Here is a 23,253-nt window from a genome sequence, read left to right on the forward strand (position 1 = left end):
GATGGAGAAAGCACCACTTCCCTTGGTGGTCTGGAGGAAATTGATGCTGTCGGGGGCAGGGAATTCACCCCAAGGCCACGCTTGGGAGTCTGTATCATAACACGCATGCACAACAGCACTGCACAAAGTTTGTACACGTCACCTTAACTCTGATGGTTCCTAATGTTTAAAGGCCCCCAGGGGTGCAACTTGGAGCTGGGGTACCGCTGAGCCCTCTGTCTCCCAGCCTGGGCTCCTCTCACACAGCTGCTGGGAGAAGATGCAGCTCGCTCCCGGCCCTGCACTCACACAAACCTTTGCACAGGCAGGGACACACCCAGCTGCAGGGTATGCTGTCCTCCTCTCAATGTTTAAATTTGGCGTGGAGAGTGCCTGGACATCTCCCAACCGTCTCCCCTGAATTCCTAGTTTAAAGCTCTTTTGATCAGATGAGCCAGCCTCCCTCCTAGAAGTCTATTTCCTTCCCTACTCAGGTGGAGTCCATCCCGTGAGAAGAGTTCTCTGTCCCCGAAAGCCTCCCAGTGCCCATACGTCCCAAAGCCCTCCTTATAGCACCACTTCCTGAGCCAACTATTTATCATCACAATCCTGTCACCCCTTTGTCGCCCTTCCGTAGGGACAGGTAAAATCCCACTGAAGATCACCTGAGCCTCAATTTCCTTGAGCGTCTTACCCAGCCTGGCATAGTCTCCTTGATCCTCTCTAGCGAGAATCTAGCCGTGTCATTCGTTCCTACATGAAGGATGATCAATGGGTTCTTACCTGCTCCTTTTAGGATCCTTTTCAACTGCAGGTCCACATCCCGTATTTTAGCGCCCGGTAGACAGCACACCCTTCTGTTCTCCGGATCGGCCCTGGTCACAGGCCTGTCCAACCTTCTCGGTATGGCATCCCCAATCACGTAGACCTGCCTTTGCCTGGTGACAGTGCGGTCTGCTAACCTATCCCCCGTTCCCCCTGATTGCAAGCTCCTTCCATTCCTATCCTCCCTTGTAGTCCCCCTTAAGCCATCCTGCATCCTCCCGGGGCCCAAAGTCGGTGCTGTCACCATCGACTCCTCCTCTTTCTATCGGACTAGCCGCTATTCTCTTCTTCCTTGGTCTCCCACCGTCAGCTACCACCTGCTGTACCCCTTCCTCATTCTCCAAACCTTCAAACCTGTTCCTTAGCTCTATTTCTCCCTCACTGGCTCTCCTTTTCCTCGGCCTGCTTCTCACGATCACATGCTTCCACTGCCCATGTTCCCCATCCAGCATTCCCCCCTCACAGGCCTTAGCCCCTGCTTCCCCCTGTACCCCTGAGCATTCCCCTTCAGCCACAGCTTGCCTTTGCTCCATCAGCTGCTCAAGCCCCCTTCTAATCTCTACCAGGGTTTCTACCTGCATCTCTAGACCTACGATCTTTTCTTCCAGCAGCTCTATTAGGCGGCACTTCATGCATACATACCTCTGTTCCGGTGCCCCCACTAGGACCATGTACATTCCGCAGCTGCTGCATGCAATCATCCTCGTTGTATCCTCTGCTGCTTGGCTCATGGCTGCTGTTGTCTCTGCCTCTATCAGCCTTCTCACCTGGGGAACACAGCACCGCACCCCCTGCCCCTTCCGACTCCCCCTGTAAACTAACTCCCACTCAAACTCCCCTGTTAGCAGCCCTGTTCGCCGGCTCCTGTGCCGCTGCCTGGCTGGGCGGCCGCTTTTATAGGCCCCCTCCTCAGCCTAGCTCCGCCACCTACTCAGGGCTCGGCTGCCCGCTCAGCAGTTTGCCCCTACGGATAGATAAGTGGGGTTAAATCAGTTCTCAGCCTGAGTCCTTTGCTCTTAATCCTGAGGATATTGTCCCACCATGGGGCCATTTCCCGCCTCTCTTTCCTAGGGAAGAACAATTTTCCTTGCACAGACACAGGAACAGCAAGATCCTTCTCTGTCCCTTGTGCAAAGCAGGGGGCCAAATTCCATGGAAACAATGGACAAGCAGGGGGCCCTGGGCACATCCAGCCCTGGCCGTGAGATGTTCCCTCCTCTTTCTTTATGCCCCTGTTGTTATTTCATGGATTGTCTGGGATGGGGAAAAAGCTCAGTTCACTCCAGGAGGAGGGGGAAAGAACCCTGAAAGTCTCAGGACCCAACTCCTGCTACCAGGATCACTGAGGTGCTGGGAATCGGACTGTGTGAATTGTCAAGGTGGGGAATGAATAACAATTTACAACAAGATCCACCTCATTAATCACTGACACAGGCTAATCCTGCCGCAGATAGACGGGAAACTGGGAGTGATTCTTTGCTGTGCAGCCATGGAAACAGTGCACCGCAGTGAACGTACTGGGGAAAGCTGGACTTTACAGGCAGGTGGAAAGAGCAGATCCTAGAAACACCTGGAGCTTCCCACACCACTGCTACCACCAGAGTCAGGCAGTGAGCGACTCACAGCACCCCTCCCCTCCCATTACCTTCCAGCAGGGGGTGGCAGCACCCCCCACCCAAAGCAGGGGAGAGGGCTGAGTGTATCTCTGCACCCTGAGTCCAGGGCACCCACTCTCTCTGCCCCACACATCGAATCTGGCCCTGCTGAAATGTGACCCCCAAGAACCAGCAGCCTCCAGGACAGCAGATTTGGCCTCAGAGCCGGGAATGTGTCCCTCATGCTGCTCTTAGGCCACTGGATATTCTGGAAACAGGAGGGCTCTGAGTGTAACCTATAGCCCACATCATCCATCTGGGGATGTAGCTCAGTGGTAGAGCACATGCTTTGCATGTATGTGGTCCTGGGTTCAATTCCCAGCATATCTAGGTTCCTTTCACCCTGCTGCTTTGCTCATGCCCAGAGAGGATGTGACCCTGCAGGAGTTTCAATCCTGCTCAGTGAGGGGCAAGTGCCAATTGCATGGAAGGTCTGGGTGGGCTTTCTGCTCCTAAGACTCCTCTGTACATTTAAGATTCCCACCAGTTGTGCTGCTTGGGACAAGAATAGATGAAAAGGGAGAATCCTCCACCACTGGAGGGAAAGGTCCCATATGCACAGACTGAGAGGCAAAGACTAGACTTATTTTTTGTCTGGGCCCAATCTTTTCACCTGGTCCAGCCCTTGTTCCAGCTCACGTGGTAGCTAGGGGATGTTTCATGACTGCAGCCATGTTTGTTCAGTTCCACCCCCTTATACAGCTTTGGCACAAGGCAGGAATTTTTTGTCTCTCTCCTGAGGAAGAGCCCCAGGTTTAAGGTGGATTCCTGTACCAGGTGACATGGTCACATGTCCTGTGAGACCCCATAAGCCTTCATTCTTCCTGGCCTGACTCACAGATGGTGCAGGACAGAGCCATCTCCAGTCAGTTGTCCTGGTTAATGGGAGCATTCAAGAGTCCAAACCACTACTAATGGCCCACACTTTGCATCATTACAACAGGACCTCAGAGTTATAGTTCATATTTCTAGTTTCAGATCCAAGAATGATCAGTTCATACAAATAGGATGAACACACACAGTAGATTATAAGCTTTGTAATGATACCTTACAAGAGACCTTTTGCATGAAGCATAGTCCAGTCACTTTATATTCACACTCATTAGCATATTTTCATAAAATCACACGGAGTGCAACATCACAGCAGGGAAAGGGTTTTACTGCGGCACCTGGAAGCAGTCAAGTTTCATGTTCTGGCTGTGGTATGAGTTCCTCCAGCTTTCTCGTAAGCACACATGTACCTTAGCGGGTGCTCTCGATACAGGAATGGCCCCGACACGGTAAAGTGATGGGGATTGCATTTTCCTTTTTTATTTCTGTATTTCCAATGACATTTCTGTTTGTGATTTCGTTTTGCTTCGTATATCTGTGTTTTCTCCTGGATTTGATAGCTAACTTAAAAAAGAATAAGGCCTCAGGGCGCCGGATGGAGGAGCAGGCTGGGGCTAGGACTGCTAAGAGAGCGAGAGTAGCAGGTTTTCTGTATTGTTTCCTGCCCACATTTTCATGACGAGTTTCTCTGCTGCATGAAATTTGCTTTTGTTAAATGTGAGCCTGGCTAGCTCAGTTGGTAAAGCATCAGACTTTTGATCTGAGGGTCCAGGGTTCAAGTCCCTGCTCAGGTGAAGAGGGAACAGTTTCCCCTCAAAATGAAAGACAGAATCTCTCCAGGATGTTATTTGACATCACTTCTTTTCACTAGGAAGGGCCACGTACTGCCTGGGACTGAAGGGGCAACTTCCTCACATGCCTATTGGCCTTTCAGTCTGGATTAAGAAAGGCCTCTGGGAGCTGCAGCAAACTGCTGCATGACAACTTGGTGAGTAAATGCAGGGCTGCCCCCACAGAGTCATCCTCGGCAGAGGTCTGGGGGTTCCCTATTGGTCCCATGGTGTACAGGCCAGCACTGGGGACTTTGAATCCTGCAATCGGAGTTGAAGTCTCGGTGGGATCTGAGGACAATTCCTTGTGCCCCCTGTGCCACAAACCCTGCTGGGTCTTCCAAGGCTCTATCTTGCTTTCTCAAATGCCATGAAAGCCTGTCTTTTGCCCACTAGCTGTTGTGACTTGAGCACAAGAGGGGACGTTTGATCCAGAAGCCTGGCCGTGCCTGGAGTCCTGTAGGTAGGGATGCAAGCGCCATTTCTGCTGAGTCCTGAAGCTGGGCTGCAGCCTGGCCTAGGAGGCAGCCCTATTGGTTGACCTACTGGCCCAAAGTCACTTGGGCAGTGTTGGTGTTCCCCAGGGATGCTGAAGGGCCTAAGGGAGGGAGGCTCAATACTCCCCCCTATCAGTCAGGGCGGAAGAGGAGGGCTGCAAGAGTGGGCAGGTTGATGGCTGGGCCTTCTAGCGTTCGGTTGGGGACATGGTGGAGAACGCGAACTGGGAGAAATGGTTGCTGGCCTGTGAGGAATGGTTTGGCCAGTGGCGTAAGTGGACCTTGTCATTACCTACAAGGTTGTCATGCTCAAGACCCATCTGTGGGGAATTAACTCAGACAGGTATTTCCCTCTGCTCCACGAGTGCTGCTGAGACCAAACACATAAGAACATAAGAAAGGCCGTACCGGGTCAGACCAAAGGTCCATCTAGCCCAGTATCTGTCTACCGACAGTGGCCAATGCCAGGTGCCCCAGAGGGAGTGAACCTAACAGGCAATGATCAAGTGATCTCTCTCCTGCCATCCATCTCCATCCTCTGACGAACAGAGGCTAGGGACACCATTCTTACCCATCCTGGCTAATAGCCATTTATGGACTTAGCCACCATGAATTTATCCAGTCCCCTTTTAAACATTGTTATAGTCCTAGCCTTCACAACCTCCTCAGGTAAGGAGTTCCACAAGTTGACTGTGCGCTGCGTGAAGAAGAACTTCCTTTTATTTGTTTTAAACCTGCTGCCTATTAATTTCATTTGGTGACCCCTAGTTCTTGTATTATGGGAATAAGTAAATAACGTTTCCTTATCCACTTTCTCAACATCACTCATGATTTTATATACCTTTATCATGTCCCCCCTTAGTCTTCTCTTTTCCAAGCTGAAGAGTCCTAGCCTCTTTAATCTTTCCTCGTATGGGACCCTCTCTAAACCCCTAATCATTTTAGTTGCCCTTTTCTGAACCTTTTCTAGTGCTAGAATATCTTTTTTGAGGTGAGGAGACCACATCTGTACACAGTATTCGAGATGTGGGCGTACCATGGATTTATATAAGGGCAATACTATATTCTCCGTCTTGTTCTCTATCCCCTTTTTAATGATTCCTAACATCCTGTTTGCTTTTTTGACCGCCTCTGCACACTGCGTGGACATCTTCAGAGAACTATCCATGATAACTCCAAGATCTTTTTCCTGACTCGTTGTAGCTAACTTAGCCCCCATCATGTTGTATGTATAGTTGGGGTTATTTTTTCCAATGTGCATTACTTTACATTTATCCACATTAAATGTCCTTCCACTTCTTGTGCGGCAATAGGACATCCCTACCTAGTCAGGAGAAGTGCGGCTTTTCTGCCGTATTAGAAGAGGGGTTGGGCTTGGTGGGCTTTGAAGACTTTTATAGCTCTACTGTTTTGTTTTTCAATTTTCAGTGAGTGGCTGAGCTGGAGGGCAGGTCAGGCCTGAGGGGAATGATGGGGCAACCGCACAGAACGCAACTGACTCTTCCGATATGGCCGTATTTTTTTTATCCCACTGGGTGCAGCACCGGGTATGGGGATGGCCGATGGTGGGGGAAGGGGGAGCCCCCCCCTCTAGTGTTCTTCTACTCCCACCTTACACCCTACAGGATTTTCAGTGGGTGGCTAGGTGGAAGGTGCTTGCAGGATGGCTTCATCCGCAACAGTGGCTGCCCTCACAGCGGCGGCAGCCACAGATTGGCTCAATCTGAACAGAGGTCAATGTACCACTAGGTGAGACAGGCCAATTTTAGGGAGCTTCCTCTGAAGGTGAGCAACTGTCCCCAGAACTTACTGACAGGAGCTTTAAAGTATTTGCAAGTGTGCATGACCAGCATGTGCAGAGCAAAGGCTGCCCAGGGGCACTGTGTCAGGCTCTGGCACCGCTTGAGACAATGGACCATCTTCAGCCACCAGGTAACCCAGGATCTGAGACAGGAATGGGGTAAGGAAGCAAGTCAAGCTGAGCAAGGCAGGCAAAAATTCATCTCGCCTTCATGGGTGCTTGCAATGATGCTCTTTTCGTGTGTCAGGGCTGACAAAAACTTCCCAGACAGAGAAGCAGCAGGCCCAAAAAAGTGCTATTCGGGTGCTGACTTAGCTCTTTATGCTCTTATGTGCCAGCAATGCCCCTCTGCCAGGTACATTGGCCAAACCAGGCAGTCTCTACGTAAAATAATAAACGGACACAAATCAGACATCGAGAATTATAACATTCAAAAACCAGTCAGAGAACACTTCAACCTCCCTGGTAACTTGATTACAGACCTAAAAGTTGCAATATTACAACAAAAAACCTTCAACAACAGACTCCAATGAGAGACTGCTGATTTGGAATTAATTTGCAACGTGGACACCATTAAATTAGGCTTGAATAAAGACTGGGAGTGGATGGGTCATTACACAAAGTCAGACTATTTCCCCATGTTTATTTGTCCCCCTACTGTTACTCACACCTTCCTGTCAACTGTTGGAAATGAGCCATCCCGATTATCACTACAAAAGGTTTTTTTCTCCTGCTAATAATAGCTCATCTTAGCTGCTCACTCTCATTATAGTGTGTATGGCAACACCCATTTTTTCATGTTCTTTGTATATCTATATCTTCCTGCTGTATTTTCCACTGCAGGCATCCGAGGAAGTGGGTTTTAGCCCATGAAAGCTTATGCTCAAATAATTTGTTAGTCTCTAAGGCACCACAAGTGCTCCTTGTTCTTTTCGCAGATAAATGAATGGAGGTTAAGTCCATGAATGGCTATTAGCCAGGAGGGGTAAGGAATGGTGTCCCTAGCCTCTGTTTGTCAGAGGGTGGAGATGGATGGCAGGAGAGAGATCACTTGATCGTTACCTGTTAGGTTCAGTCCCTCTGGGGCACCTGGCATTGGCCACTGTTGGCAGATAGGATGCGGGGTTGGATGGACCTTTGGTCTGACCCAGTATGGCCATTCTTATGGTCTTATAAAGGGAGGGGCAGAGCCTTGTGGCAAAGTTTCTGTAGTGTAGGGGTTATCATGTTTTCCTAACACGCAAAAGGTGCCTGGTTTGAAACCAGGCAGAAATATGGTGGCTTATTCCCAGCTCCTACTGGCCTGTCCCTGCTGTTGTAGGAGCAGCAGTGATTTCTATGCTCAAAAGTTCTCTTATACTTCCCCTGCTCCCACTTTTGTCTCCTCTCCCTCTCTGAATGCCTGTGAAGTGGCTTTCTCCCTCCCGCTCCCTCCTGGAATGCTGGTGGGATGAATGGGCTGGTTGAAGAGCAGAAGAGCTCCCAGGTAGACAAGGTGTCTGGGACTCTAATTAGGCAGCACTCACACACCCAGAGCATGGACACTGCCCAAGGTGGAGTGTGACCAACCAGATGCAGCCAAGTCATCTCTAGTCGCAGGCCATGAGGTGCAGGCCCTTAAAAGGGGAAGGGGCCCTGTGCTCAGGAGAGCACTCACAAGCTTGTAGCTCCAGTGAGGCCCTTTGCCCGGAGCGCCTGGCCAGTGGTTCTCTGCGTTGTATTTCATTGTGCCTCAGGGAGACTTACCTTCATCGCACCGTCCATAGCTGCGCTGTGGGACACTTACCTTGCAGAATCCTGACATCTCCAGCGCTGTGCCTGTCCTGGGAGCGTGAGTATGCGAGTGCGAGTGTGACTCCCCCCCGCCCTGCTTATTTTGAGCTTAACTGTCAGTATAATAAATGTGCTGCTTTCTGCCAAACTCTGGTGGGTCATTAGTCCTCCCTTTGCTTACTGGCTGGCCCAATTTTGGGTAACACCTGCGATAACCCCAACCCCTGCATGGCAGAGGGTGGTGAAATGAGCTCAGGAAAAAGCCTTGGCATCAGCAGGGGAAAGTTAGAGGATCTTGGCCAGTCACCTTTTGAAGCCTTGTGGCTTGGCTTCCTCTGCCCTTGGATGTTGGCCTATGGCGGCCGGCTCTTCTGTGTGACTTGGCCAATGGGAGCTGCGGAGTCGGTCCTCGGGGCAGAGGCAATGAATGGAGACACTCCCCCCACCCCAGGGGATGCTGGGACATGCCGGCCATTTCTGGGAGTGGCACAGAGGGACGGAGGCAGAGTGGGCAGGGAGCCACCTCAGTGCTGCTGGCACATCTCTGTACACCCATGGGGGGAGGGGAGCAGAGGGCCTCCATGTGCTGCCTGAGGTAGGAGCAGTGCACAGAGCTGCCTCCCCTCCCGGGTCTATTACAGGAGTGGGTGGGTGGGGTCTTTTGGCCTGCGTGGTGCAGCAGGTCGGACTAGATGATCACACTGGTCCCTTCTGACCTTAAAGGCTCTGAGTCTAAAAGGGAGAGGGAAGTAAAGGAAATACTTTTTCAAGAAGTTAACCAAACATTGTAATGCCAGGATAACTCCAACAGCTCATTGTATAGTCCCACCCCTTTCTTCTTTCATTGTGTGTTGAGTGACCCGCAGCACATGGATTCTGTCATTCCATTGATAAAGTGATACAACATGATTGAAATTAAACCAGCTCCCAAAGGAGAGAATATCACATCCCTGTATTGGCTGGGAATTGAACCCAGGTCAACTGTTTAGAAGGCAGCTATGCTCACCACTATACCACCGGCAAAAGTGTTCCTTATGCTTGCCCAATGAGGCTAGACCAGCATTGAGGCATTTTTCTGCCTGTTAAAATGTACTGGATGCTCATCACTTAAAAAAAAAACACCTCCATCTTCACCTGGGTTTGAATCATCAGCCTTTCAATTAGCCACCAAAGTTGTTAATCTCAGGGTATGTCTACACTACGGGATTATTCCGATTTTACAGAAACTGTTTTTTGGAAACAGATTGTATAAAGTCGAGTGCACGGTGACACAATAAACACATTAATTCGGCGGTTTGCGTCCATGTACCGAGGCTAGCGTCAATTTCCAGAGCGTTGCACTATGGGTAGCTATGCCATAGCTATCCCATAGTTCCTGCAGTCTCCCCCACCCATTGGAATTCTTGGTTGAGATCCCAATGCCTGATGGGGCAAAAACAGTGTCACGGGTGATTCTGGGTAAATGTCGTCACTCAATCCTCCCTCCGTGAAAGCAACGGCAGACAATCATTTTGTGCCCTTTTCCCTGGATTGCCTGGGCAGACGCCATAGCACGGCAACCATGGAGCCCATTCAGTCTTTTTTCACTGTCACCATATGTCTACTGGATGGTGCTGACAGACGCTTAAAGAAGAGAATGACCTGGGAGTCATTCCCATTTTTGCCCAGGCACCCCCGGCTGATCGCACCGAGGCTAGCCAGGAGCACTCATGGGACAGCGATGACGGATACCAGTCCTACTGTACCGTCTGCCGTCCGCCAGGGAAGGGAAGAGGATGGTGCTGTGTAGCGCTGCAGCACCGTGTCTCACAGCAGCATCCAGTAGACATACGGTGACAGTGAAAAAGGTGAGAAACAATTTTTATCCTCGGCTTTCACGGGGCGGGAATGACACATACCGGAACCACCCACAACAATGTTTTGACCTTTCAGGCTTTGGGAACTCAGCCAAGAATGTAAATGGTTTTCGGACAGTGCGGGAACTGTGGGATAGCTACAGTCATCAGTCGCCCCTCCCTCTGTGAGTATCCATTTCATTCTTTGGCTTTCTGGTACACTTGTCTCAGCTCCTTAAGTTTCAGCACTGTGTTGAGTCCCTACTGTAGCCTCTGTCCATCATAGCCTTGGAGATTTTTGCAAATGTTTTGGCATTTTGTCTTTTGGAACGGAGTTCTGATAGAACGGATTCATCTCCCCATGCAGAGATCAGCTTCAGTATCTCCCGCATGGTCCATGCTGGAGCTCTTTTTGGATTCTGGGACTGCATGGTCACCTGTGCTGATCAGCGCTCCACGCTGGGCAAACAGGAAATTAAATTCAAAAGTTCACGGGACTTTTCCTGTCTACTTGGCCAGTGTATCCGAGTTCAGATTGCTGTCCAGAGCGGTCACAATGGTGCACTGTGGGATAGCGCCTGGAGGCCAATACCGTCGAATTGCGGCCACACGAACCCTAATCCAACATGGCAATATCGATTTCAATGCTACACCCCTCGTCGGGGAGGAGTACAGATATCGGTATTAAGAGCCCTTTATATTGATATAAAGGGCTTCGTTGTGTGGACGGGTGCAGGGTTAATGTGATTTAATGCTGTTAAATTCGATATAAACTCATAGTGTTGACCAGGCCAGAGAGAGCAGCAGGTTTCCCCTATTGTTTCCCGCTCTTGTTTTCTTGACTAGTTTCTCCTCTGCACCAACTTGCTCTTTCGCTTTGGGAGCCTGGTTAGCTCAGTTGGCAGAACATCAGACTTTTAATCTGAGGGTCCAGGGTTCAAGTCCCTGGTCAGGTGATAAACTACTCCCCAAGATCTTACACTGTCTTGCTGGAGTCCTCTTGGAGGTTACTTTTTCTCTGCAGGATTTTTCCTTTCCTCAGAAGGGCCTTTTTGTGTTGTTGGGTTTGAAGGGGCAACTTCCTGACAGCCCCTCTGTCCTTGCAGCCTGAAGGAATAAAGGCCTCTGGGCATAGAGCATGTTCCTCCCCTGCACACACACACACACACACACGAACACACAGAATATCCCTAAGGAATTAGAATCACCTGCTGCCTTCCCCTGTCCTGCTGGATCCCCAAATGAAGATGCTCTTCAGCCTAAACCCACCTCCCCTCTTTTCCCAGTGCCCCTCAGACCCAACCCTCAGTCCCTCCTATGCTCACTGCTCCTCACTCCCAACCAGAGCCTGCTCCTCTTCACCCTTCTCCTCAATCCCAGTTTAAACAGCCACACTGGGCTGGACCAAAGGCCCACCTAGCTCTGTGTTTTGTCCTCTGTCAGTAGCCAATACCAGGTGTCCTAAAAGTTAACCAACAAGGCACCACTGGGAGTTGAACCCAGGATCTGCTGTTTACAAGACAGGTGCTTTAGCCAGCTAAGCCATGGTACCTGCTCTTATTTAAAGCATCGTGTCTGCCCACACCTGACTCTCTGCCAATCCCCACTGGGACCTGACAAGTGTTGCTCCTGTTTGGATTGTGTAAAGCAGAGGAGCAGCTGAAGTTTTGCTCCCAAGGTGTGTGTGTGATTCTTTGGACAGGTCTACACTACAAAATTTGGTTGGTGTAATTACATTACTTAGGCTGGCAATGCAGTTATATCAACCTAATCCCAGTGTAGAATCATAGAATATCAGAGTTGGAAAGGACCTCAAGAAATCATCTAGTCCAACCGCCTGCTCAAAGCAGGACCAATCCCCAGACAGTTTTTTTGCCCCAGTCCCTAAATGGCCCCCTCAAGGATTGAACTCATAACCTGAGGTTTAGCAAGCCAATGTACAAACCATTGAGCTATTCCTCCCTCCAGATAGTGACTCAACTGTCAGAACTTTCTGGAGCTATGAAATGGGAGAGGCCCAGCCTCTGTAGCAGGAATGCAGGGCCGGCGAGTTCACGGCAGGCATGGTGGGATACTGGTGGAGGCCAGTCATGGTGATATAATGACCAGCAGCATTTACACTGACAATTTGTCTTTTTAAGTTTGCTGCAAAAAGCTCTAGACCTCTCGTCAAGGTGTTTTTATTTTGTCACAAAACACACACACACACACACACACACACACACACACACACATAGCTTGCAAGGAAAAGCTCACCTGCTTCTCTGCTTTGCAGAATCCAAACACATGCAAAGCGTGTCAGGCCCTGGTGGAGCTGTCAGGGAGTCAGCTGTGGGCATCACTGTGTCTTAGCTCTAGGTAGGCACCATGACTTAGCTGGCTAAAGCACCTTCCTTCTAAACAGGAGATCCTGAGTTCAACTCCCAGTGGTGCCTTGTTGAATAACTCTTTGGGTACCTGATATTAGCTGCTGTCAGAGGACAAAATACAGCATTGGGTGGGCCTTTGGTCCAGCCCAGGGTGGCTGTTTTTATGGTTTAAATTACACTCACAGGCACTGATAACAGAGTTACTGAAAGTTTGGGAGTTAAGAGCTGATAGCTCAGTGTTCCAGCCCATCACAGATGACCCCCCTCCCTCTAGGACAGGGGCAGGTCTGGGATCTCACACCAAATGCTCATTGTGGCTGCCAGAATCTGTAGGCAGCTCATTTAGTTTCCACCCAGGATTGAGTCCTGCTTCGTGCACCGTGTGTGAGAATGAAAATCCTAAACCGCCCTTTGAAATAACGAAAGCAGCAGGACATGTTATTGTCCCTGTCCCAAAGCAGACAGACCAATGGAGAAATGCCATTGACTCCAGGCAATACTCCACTGCCATTTTACCTTTTTCACTTTGCTAAACTCCCTCCCAACTTTGAGGGCTCCCAGAACCTGATATTGAGCTTGAGCTGAGATGTCTACAGTGCAAATTTACCACCCCATGGCCCTAGCCTGGGAGCCTGCACTGGCACGGGACAGCCCTGGGTGTTTCATTGCAGTGTGGACATAGCCTAGCATTATGTCTACACTGCCATTAACACACCCAAGTCACTATTCTCAAACCCTGGGTCAGTTGATTCAGGCTTGTGGGGCTTGTGCTGCAGGGTTATAAAATTACAGTGTAGACACTTGGGCTTCAGCCCAGCCTCCAAGACCCCACGAGGGGTGAGGGTCTCCGAGCCTGGGCTCCAGTCTGAGCCCCAGGAGCCCAAATCAGATCATCCAGGCCAGCCGGGCCACAGGGATTTTATCACAGTATAGATGCCCTCTCAGGGTATGTCTACACTGCAATGTAAGCCCAGGGTTAGCAGAAGTCATGTCAGCAGCCCCAACACATAAACATAAACCACGAGGGAAAGACCCACCCCCAAATAAGCTAGGCAGTGTCCTTCTCCCTACGGTTCATAAGTCCAGCAACCAAAAGTCCTTTAACATGAGCCATCCCCTCTCCCACCCCACTCACAGCTGTTGTCCTTAGTCAGTGCAAGCCCAGAGGTGCCTCTGTAGAGTTCACCTGCCTGCCTGGGTGGAAAAGGGGGAAAATAAGAAGGCACCGTACTCACTGTGTTGTCTAGGGACTCACTCATCCCTCCACTGCCACCCTGTCCTAACATTGATCTAACCCCTAAATTTTAGTATTGGGACCCAGTCCCCAGCCTCACTCCCAACCAGAGCCTGCTCCTCTTCACCCTTCTCCTCTGTCCCAACCTCAAGGTGCAGAGAATCCTCCAGCAAGTGACCCGAGCCCCATGCTGCAGAGGAAGGCGAATGTCTGAGAACAATTCTAGGGGCAGGTGAATGCAGAGCAATGACACTGGAGGTGCCCAGACCTCCAATGGGGGCAGCGTGGAAATTAATAATGGGAAGATCATTTGCGAAATTAGTCGTCACTGACAAGCTTTGTCTCTGTTCCTGTTTCACACTGTGGTGTTAGTTAGAGGAATCAGTACAGATTTGTACTATATTAATTAAACACTTAATTTTATTTACCCAAGCCAAAAACTTAGTGTCACTTATTTTTTCTCTGTCCTAGCAAGAATGAATTGAATTTCGTGACTTTCTGGAAAGTGCAGCGAGATGAAATGTGGGGAATTCAGTCTGTGTGTTTGTGAGCTGATGTTTTCCTCTCACAGGTCAGTGCCTGCATTGAAATACCAAGAGGGATCTAAGGGCTGGTGTACGCTGGGCACTGAACTGACAGAGTGACGTCTTTCAGGGTGTGAACCCCCCAACCCAACCCAACCCATAGAGTTAAGGTGACCTAAGCCCTGGTTAGATAGTGGTAAAGAAAAGGAAGAATTGTTCTGTCAATGCAGCTATTACAGGGATGGGAAAACCCCTCCAGTCACTGTTTACTCCAAAGTGCTATAGCAATGCCACAGCAGCATTTTAGGTGTCCACAGAGTGAAAGTAGATCTGGCTCCAGTTTGCACTGTGGATGCTCAGGCACTAAGATTAGAGTGATAATAACAACAGCACAGTGCTTGTGTAGTTGGCAGGATTTGAACCTGTGCGGGGTGACGCCAATAGATTTCTAGTCCATCGCCTTAACCACTCGGCCACAACTACTTGACATACAATTATTCCACTACATGATGATTCTGTTCTCACTGAATTGTCACTTCAAATTGCTCAGACCAGCTTCCCCAGCACGCTCATGACTGCGCATCAGTGTAAGTGTGCCCTTGGGTGAACAGTGAGAATTCCTGCCCATTTCCCTTCCAGCTGGAGCAGGATGAGAGTGTGTTTGTGTGAACGACATTGCTGTAGATTGTTGTTCATTCCCCACTCTGACAATTCAGACAGTCCCTTTCCTAGTCAAATCTCCAGCACATTGTTCCAGGGGCAGGATTTCTCTGGGGCACTGAAATATTTCAGGGGGCTGGTGCGTGAACTCAGCCTTGCATTCCACCCTTGATGTTACATGGACTAACAGCAGCAGCAGAAAGAAAGAGCTGAGCCAATAGCTTCCTGCCAGGGATGCAGGTGCCACAACCCCTCTGTCTGACCATTGCCATTGCAGGAGAGAAGGGTTCACTGGAATCGAATGCCCTGGTTCAGACCAGAGACACAGGAAGATTTCACTGTTCATGGATCTGTGCAAAGGAAATTGTGTCTCTGTGAACTTGAGGTGGGAAATGAAACGTCCACGTGGTGGCCCAATGCTCTAGGGAATGTGGGTGAAGGACTCGGGCTGAGAAATGATTTAACAGGGGTTTGTTTCAATGTATTGCCCCGATTAAAATCGATGGCTAAAAGGCAGCCATGTTGTTAGCACTTGTACCGGTGTTGGGACATCGCAGTGGGTGTCAAGTCCATTGCCTTCACCAGGGGCAGTCAATTATTTTTTCAAGGTACAAATTTCTTGGCCAAGGTATAGTCAAGGTCTAGACGCCAGAGAAAATAATGCACTGCTGATAAGAAGAAGTACATAAAAAGATTTTGCAGCCACCATGGGCATAACAATGATGTGCCATGTTTCACTCTCCTTTCCCTTTGGTGCCACCTCCTTTCCCTTTGGCCTTGTAGTTGACCAAGGGCAAAGCTAAACATCTCCTCAGACACCAGGGAGTGTTTATGTCCATTCCTGCGAGCTACACAGGGGTTTGATGTTGCTGCTTTCAATCCTCTGGCTCTGCCGGGATAAGGAACAATTCAAGCTGTCACTGAACTGAAGGAGGAAGATCAGTTTTTGACAGGAGAGGGACACCTCCTCTTCAAGGAGTTTGGCTGGCAGTCCTGGTCCCCAGGTCTCACCCGTGGAGCTCCAGCAGTTTTGGGACCGGGTCACTCCCTTGGCCCCACCTGCTGCCCCCAGGCGCTCCCCCCCAGGAGCCCCAGCAGTGCAGTGGAGCTGAGCAGCATCTGCCTGCTCACTCCAATGGCTGCCGGCCCCTCTGCATGGCAGGGCAGGGTGGGTCTGTGCCTCCGCGCGCTTCCCCTACCCCGAGCCCTTGCAGCCAATGGGATGCTGCGGGGGTGATGCCTGGGGGCAGCAGAATGTGGAGGCCCCCCAGCCCACCCCACCTTGGACACCCCGGTAAGCACCGCACCCCTTACTCCCTCCCAGAGCCTGCACCACCATCCCCTCCCCACATACCCCCTCCTCCTCCTCGCAAACTCCTCCCAGAGCCTGCCCCTCTCCACACACACCTGCCCCCAACTCCTCCCTCCACACACACCCTCCTGCCCACCCTAATCTCCCTCCCAGAGCCTGCACCCCCACCCCTCCTCCTGTTCCCCCTACTCCCTGCCCCAGCCCAGAGCCTGCACCCAGCACCCAAACTCCCAGAGCCCTACAAGGAATTTTTGTACTCAAGGCCAGGGCCGGCTCCAGGCTCTTTGGCTGCGGGTCCTTGAGTCCCTGTCGGAGGGAAGGACCTGCCACTGAATTGCCACCGCCGCTTCATTCATCCTTCGGTGGCAATTCGGCAGCGGTCCCTGAGTCCTCTCGGAGAGAAGGACCCACTGACGAACTGCCACCGAAGAAGTGGCAGTGGTAGAGCTGCCGCCGAAGCGCCGCTGATCGTGGTAGAGCTGCGCCCCTCCACTTTCTGCAGCTGAGGCAAGTGCCTCACTCGCCTCGCCCATGTTACGGCGCTGCAAACTCCCTCCCAGAGCCTGCCCCCAGAACCCTCCCCACCCAAACTCCCTCCCAGAGCCTGCCCCCAGAACCCCTCCCCACCCAAACTCCCTCCCAGCGCCTGCCCCCAGAACCCCTCCCCACCCAAACTCCCTCCCAGAGCCTGCCCCCAGCACCCCTCCCCCACCCAAACTCCCTCCCAGAGCCTGCCCCCCAGAACCCCACCCCCACCCAAAAACCCACCCCGCCCCAGCCCCCCCGAACCCCACCCCCACCCAAACTCCCACCCACAGCCCTAGGCCGGGGGGGGGGCGAGTTTTTGGGGGGGGGGTGTGGGCGGTGTGAGTGACATTATTGGCCCACTGGGAGGACTGGCACTGGCCCTAAGGTAAATTGAGGTTGAGACCCATGTGTAAAGACCCATGTGTAAATTCACTGGAACTTTTCAAACTCTCCACAGCTTTGCCAATTTTCACCAGGAATTTTTCTCCATTAACAAATTCTCACTTGTTCCCTACCAGTTGGTGACCATTGCACCAGGGGCATGTCAGTCTCAGGGTCCTGATTTCCCATTGACCCTTCCCCCTTCTATTGGGACTGGAAACTAGCCAACCAAAAACCCCACTAAGTTTTAGTAAAGGGCCAACAGTCCCTTACACAAGCCAGCCCTGTGAGAGTCACCAATGTGCAGAGAAGGCAGTATGAGCTGGTCCCATGGTGTAAAGGGCAGCACTCAGGACTCTGAATCCTGCAATCTGAGTTCAAATCTCAGTGGGACCTTGTGTTAGCTGGTGGTAAAGATCTGGTGCTCAAAGTGCTTTCCTGTCTCCAGCTATGTGAGAGTGAATCATTTCCCTCCTGCTGGGTGACTCCTCCCTTTTGGTGGGGGTCTAGAAGTGGCTCTGGGGGTTGGGATTCTCACTGCTTGACCTGATGCCCACAAGTTTGGTGCTTGTGGCCACACTTTTCCTCTTGCCCACATGGCACTTGAAGAAAGCAGGGCCAGGCTTGGTAGGCAGGAGGGAGGAAGAGCAGGGCCGCCCAGAGGATTCCGGGGGCCTGGGGTCTTCGGCGGCGGGGGGCCCTTCCGTTCCGGGACCCGCTGCCAAAGTGCCCTGAAGACCTGCGGTGGGGCCCCCCCCGCTGCCGAATTACCGCCGAAGAGGACCCGCCCGGGCGCAGTCCGGTCTTCAGCGGAAATTCGGCGGCAGGAGGTCCCGCCGCTGGTCTTCGGGCACTTCAGCGGCGGGTCCCGGAAGGAGGGCCCCGCCGCCGAATTACCGCCGAAGACCAAGCTGAACTTCAGCGGCGGGTCCGGCTCCGTCTTCGGCGGTATTCGCCGGCAGGGGGTCCTTCCGCCCCGGAGCGGAAGGATCCCCCCGCCGGCGAAGACCGGGAGCAGAAGCTCCTGCGCCCGGCCCTGCAAGAGTTTTCCGGGCCCCCCGGAGCGAGTGAGGGACCCCGCTCCAGGGGCCCCGAAAAACTCGTGGGGGCCCTGTGGCTCAGGGCCTGGGGCAAATTGCCCTCTTGCCCCCTCTGGGCGGCCCTGAGGAAGAGTCCCAGGCTGGAGCCCAGCACACCTCTCCTCCTCTGGGCACCTAGAGCAGAGGCGGCTGGTGCTGACAGCTCTGAGGGAAGGCTTATAAGCCACAGAGCGACTGAGGTCAGGGCCAGAGGAGGGGAGGACCATGCCTATGCATGGACAGCAGATGGCCATGAAGACACCCGGCCAGCCTGCTTCCTGGCCTGGCAAACACCCACTGAAGTCGTGCTTAATCCACTTGCTGATCAGGGGGAAAACCTGTCAAAATCTGTGTGAGGAGAACCCGCTTGGGTCGGAAGGAGCGAGGAAAAGAGTGAAAAAATAACCAGCAAGAGAGAGAGCAAGCGAAAAGAATGTGAAAGGCAGAGAAAGAAATAAAGGGAGAGAAAAATATTAGAAAAAGAAGGAAAGAAAGCAAGAGCGTGAAAGGTAGAGGGCAAAAAAGAAAGCAAGGACATACAAGCTAGAGAAGGAAAGGAATGAAAAAGAGCAAATGAACCACAAGTGCTAGCTGAAGCTGGAATGAGAGAGTCAGAGAAAGGACAGACTGACCCGTTAAGCAAGGTTGCACCCAGATTCTCCATGTTGGGGAACAGGCCCCATTTCCATCCTGGCCCTGCTTGGCGGGACCATCCATAGGTGCCTATTGGCACCCCATGCTCTGTGGAGGGCAAGCCCCAAAATACCCTCCTCGGGACACGGGCTCTCCCCAATCATGACTCCCTTCCTGCACGCTCCTGGGAAGGGGGGGGGACGGTGGGGGGAAGGCGTGTGCTGAGCAGCACCGTGGGTGTCTCTCTCTGGGGCGAAGGAAGAGGATATTTTTTGTACCAGAAGGAAAGAGCAGGGGCGGGGCGTTTGTGGAGCCGGGGCGCACACCAGAGAGAGGAACTGAACACAGCCCAGTGTGAGCCCAGTGCCAGTTGGAGCCCAGACGCCTGCATCTGGAGGACTATCTCCAGAACCTACCTTGATGGTGCTGTCCATCACTGCTCCCACGTGAAGCTTCCCACCTAGACCTCTCTGGACGAGGTGAGGTGGTGCATTGGCAAAGGGGGCTGTTTGAGGGGCTCTGTGTGTGTGTGTTTGTGTATATAATTTTGGGAAGTGAAGTCACAAACTGCTGGGCTGGTTTCCTGTTGGTGTGAGGTTTTTTTTGGTCATCTTCTTGTTTTAGGGCTAGAGCTGGGTGGCTTTCTGCGTTGCCGTTTAAAACGGCAGGGGTACACGGGGCTCTGGGTGGAGCATCGGGGGGGGGGGAAGGGTTCACAGGGGGTCACAGGGATAAGAATCACATTTAGCCCTTGCATGGCAATGGTGGTGCACTCACGCACTGCCACGCCTTTTAGTATCACGACTACTTATCTGTACAACAGCAGCACCTACAGAGACCGGGGCAGAATCAAGGCCCCTGTTGTGCCGGGGGCTGCACAGACACAGAGACAGTCCCTGCCCCAGCTGAGATCAGGCCCCGTTGGGCCAGGCGCTGCCCAGACACAGCGAGAGACAGGCCATGCCCCAGAGAGTTTACAGGCTCCACACCCAAAAAGTGGGAGGAGAAACAGAGGCCCAGTGTCACACAGTAGCACTGAGAGTAGAACCCAGGAGTCCTGGCTCCTCCTGCTCTAACCACTAGACCCCACTCTGCTCCCAGAGTTGGAGACAGAACCCAGGAGTCCTGGCTCCCCAAAAGGGCAGGAGTGGAGTCTAGTGGTTAGAGGAAAGGAAGATGGGTGTCAGGACTCCTAGGGTCCAGTCCCAGCACTGGGGTTAGAGTAGAGTCTCGTACCTTAGCACAGGTGAGGCTGGGAGCCAGGACTCCTGGGTTCTTCCCGTCCCCCCAGAACCGTCTTGCACAGCAGGAGGGGGCTGGGCAGGAAGTGGTGATGGGGTGAAAACTACCAAGAAATGCAAATCCTGGAAGGAGCCTGTGCCAGGAACTGGGTGGTGCCATGGTTCCATCCCCATCTCTACCCCCCCCACCCCTTGTCTGGCAATGGATCGTGCCCCCTGTGCCCCCAATCCACCCCTGCAAGCCCTGGGGGGCAGGGAATAGCCATGGTGCTGGGCCCCCCATCCAATTGAAGTATTCAGTGTCACACTGACCCAAGGTGTGTGCATAGAATGGGGATTGTGCGTGTGTGTATTGATTGATTGATTGATTTCTGCATGGGGTTTTGTGTGTGGAGGGTGTTTGTGGCTGTGCAAGTCTGTGTGTTCATGTGGCTGGATTTGTGCATGTGTTTGCATCTGTTAGCAGTTGTGTTGATGTTGGCTGGATTTGTGCGGATGTTTGTGTATATTAGCAATTCTGTGCGTGTGTGTGTCTGGATTCATGCATGTGTTTGTGTATGTTTGCAATTGTGTGTGTGTGCATGCTCTGCTGCCCTCTGCCGGCAACAACCGTTTCTCTGTATGTCACAGCCCCCATACCATTCACCCTGGTGGTGATTTCCATCTTACAAGGGCTGGCTGGCCTGACCCTTCTCCCCTCTGCGGAGTGTGGTGGGGCTGCAGCTCACCTGTGGGGCAGGAGTGCCAAGATGTGGGGCACCGGGCTCCGATGCACCTGGAGAGCAGCTCACATGAGGTGGGGCAGGGCACGTGGTGTCCGTTCTGTGTTGCCTGGTGCTGGGTCGTTGCACAATCCCCAGCCGCACAGCGCATCCGAGAGGGGCAGGGGCCAAGCAGATGATCCAGCACAAGAGGGGTGAGGATGTGTGGTTGAGGGGAGGAAAAGCCTTGGGCTGCACTGGGGGAATGCAGAGCAGGGGTGACACCCCAAAAACCTGCAGCAAAGGGATGGACAGGTGGGGTGGGTGGATAGAAGAGGCAGCGAGACTAAAATCTAAAAGGGGAGTGTGAGGTCTGGTGGTCAGAGTGGGGGGGGGAGGGGTTGGTGGTCAGAATTCCTGGGTTCTATCTCCAGCCCTGGGAGCAGAGTGGGGTCCAGTGGTTAGAGTGTGTGTCGGGGGTAGCCAGGACTCCTGGGTTCTCTCCCTGGCTCTGACTCTCTCTTGTGCAATCCCTCGGCAGTTACCCAAGTCACCAGCGTGTGTGAGTGGGGGGCTGGGGCCGAGTTGCGACATGGTGTCACGGAGTGTGGGGGAGTCAGGGTCCTGCACCCCCAGCTTCCTGCAATCACAGTGACTCTCAGCCAGCCAGTAAAGCAGAAGGTTTATTTAGACGACAGGAACACAGTCCAACACAGGTCTTGCAGGCACAGATAACAGGATCCCCCCTGTTAGGTCCATCTTGGGGCCCCAGGAGCCCTATAGCCCCCATTGGGGATCAGAGCCCTGTCTGTGCTTCCCTTCTTTCCCCAGCCAGCTCCAGTCTGCCCAACCCCCTCCAGCCCCTCCTCTCTGCTCAGCTTCTTTCCTGGGCCAGGAGGTCACCTGACCCCTTTGTCTCCAACACCTTCAATTGCACCTTTGCAGGGGAGGGGCCCAGGCCATCAGTTGCTAGGAGACAGAGTGTCAGGCATTCGGTTGCACTGGCCTTTTGCTTTGCTAGATACTTAAGAACTGCACTGGGGACACTGAAGCTTCACAGACCCCAGTAAGACCAGTCCCACTTCCTCACACATGGCCCAGAGTCTCATACTGCCCCTTTGTTACCCAGCCCGGGGCAGGGTGGGGGATGGCCTGGGAGACCTGCTAAGAAAGGCGCTTCTGGTGGGTTTGTGTGTGTCACGCTGCCCCCGGCTGGATAGACCCTATGGTCAGAACCAGTCTCAGCCAGGGTCAGGCCCTGGAAGCACAGCCCCCGCTGTCGCAACGGCTATGTCTATTGGTCTCCTGGAAAGGTCCATTCTCATTGGTAGCTGTCCAGTGGCAGTGAGTTCCACAGGCCTTGGCACATGCTGTATGGGGCAGGAGGTCCTTGTGTTGGGAGCAGTGGGAGTGAACTGTGTGCGGTTGTGTCTCTGAGCACAATTGTGAATATTCCAGTGTGTGTGTGATTGTGAGCATGGCTGGGGGGTGTGATTGTTTCTCTCTTTGGGGATGGAGCTAGCATGCCCCTCTGGGTGTGTTGTGTGTGAGTGTTCTTGGGACTGTGTGAGTCCCTTTGTGCATCAATGTGTGTGTCACTTGCTGCAGGATACAAAATCCTGCAAAGCCAACACACACACACACAGCGGGGCTCAGCCCCACCAGCAGGGACACACATGTCTCTCCTGGGCCAGCTTGGACAATTTCCCATCTCGCCCCGGCACCCTGCGGGGGCCCCCCCTGGGGGGGGGGCCGCGCCGGGGCGGGGGGGGGGCAGATATGCTGGATACAGAAGGAAGCACTTTTGAGAAAATCAGTCAAGGCCCTTAGCAGAGCTGAGACACAGACCCAGTGACCCCTGCACCACCCTGGGAGGGGAGTGGTCGAGTGGTCAGAGCAGGGAGGGGGCTGGGCACCAGGACCCCTGGGTTCTATCCCTGGCTCTGGGAGTGGAGGGGGTCTAGAGCAGGGGGACTGGGAGACAGGACTCCTGGTTCCATAGGGGAGACTGTTTTTTCCTGGGCTCCTCCTAGAGATCCCAGCCCCCTAGTGGAGAATGAGTGGGAACAGGGGAAGTTGCTCTCCCACTTCAGAAACATGATTCAACCCCGCCCATGGGCTGTGACATCATGGACCCCCCCCCAGGCAGACAGTAGAAGCCCCACCCCATCAGAGAAGGTGGGGTCTAGTTGCACCCACAACAATCCCACTCATGGTTGCAAAGAAACCGCACAAACCACTGCTAGGACAGGATCTGCTGCTCCCACTGCTTTCTTTTTCACCATGAGCTGCTCCCCGCCAGGCACCACACTCCATTCACACACCTTTGGTCAATATGCAGCTCAGTGGCAAACACTGCCCCGAAGTGACTCCGGTGCAGGCACCCACAGCACGAACTCCCCACACCGGATTCTGTCCACACGGAGAGAATTCTCTCCACCGGTCTCCTTCGGTTCATCTCGCTGCTCTCCGTCCTGCCTCCAGACACTGCTCATCTGCATAGCCCCGCCCATGGACACCTGACACCTTCTGTCCTTTTAGTCTCCAGGGACTGAGTTGTCTGCA

At 52.7% G+C, this 23,253-nt stretch overlaps 3 non-coding genes across 3 annotated transcripts; 2 read left to right on the forward strand and 1 right to left on the reverse strand.

Moving 5' to 3' along the window:
• The first annotated feature begins 2,717 nt into the window (after positions 1-2,717).
• TRNAA-UGC lies at positions 2,718-2,789 on the forward strand. Its single transcript has one exon. It is a non-coding gene; the product is annotated as a tRNA-Ala (tRNA).
• Positions 2,790-14,554: 11,765 nt separating this feature from the next.
• Positions 14,555-14,636, reverse strand: TRNAS-AGA. The gene has a single exon. It is a non-coding gene; the product is annotated as a tRNA-Ser (tRNA).
• A 2,722-nt stretch (positions 14,637-17,358) lies between these two features.
• TRNAQ-CUG lies at positions 17,359-17,430 on the forward strand. Its single transcript has one exon. It is a non-coding gene; the product is annotated as a tRNA-Gln (tRNA).
• Positions 17,431-23,253: the final 5,823 nt, after the last annotated feature.

Source organism: Mauremys reevesii, unplaced genomic scaffold (assembly GCF_016161935.1).
Source record: "Mauremys reevesii isolate NIE-2019 unplaced genomic scaffold, ASM1616193v1 Contig19, whole genome shotgun sequence".
In the NCBI taxonomy this organism is placed as follows: Eukaryota; Metazoa; Chordata; order Testudines; family Geoemydidae; genus Mauremys; species Mauremys reevesii.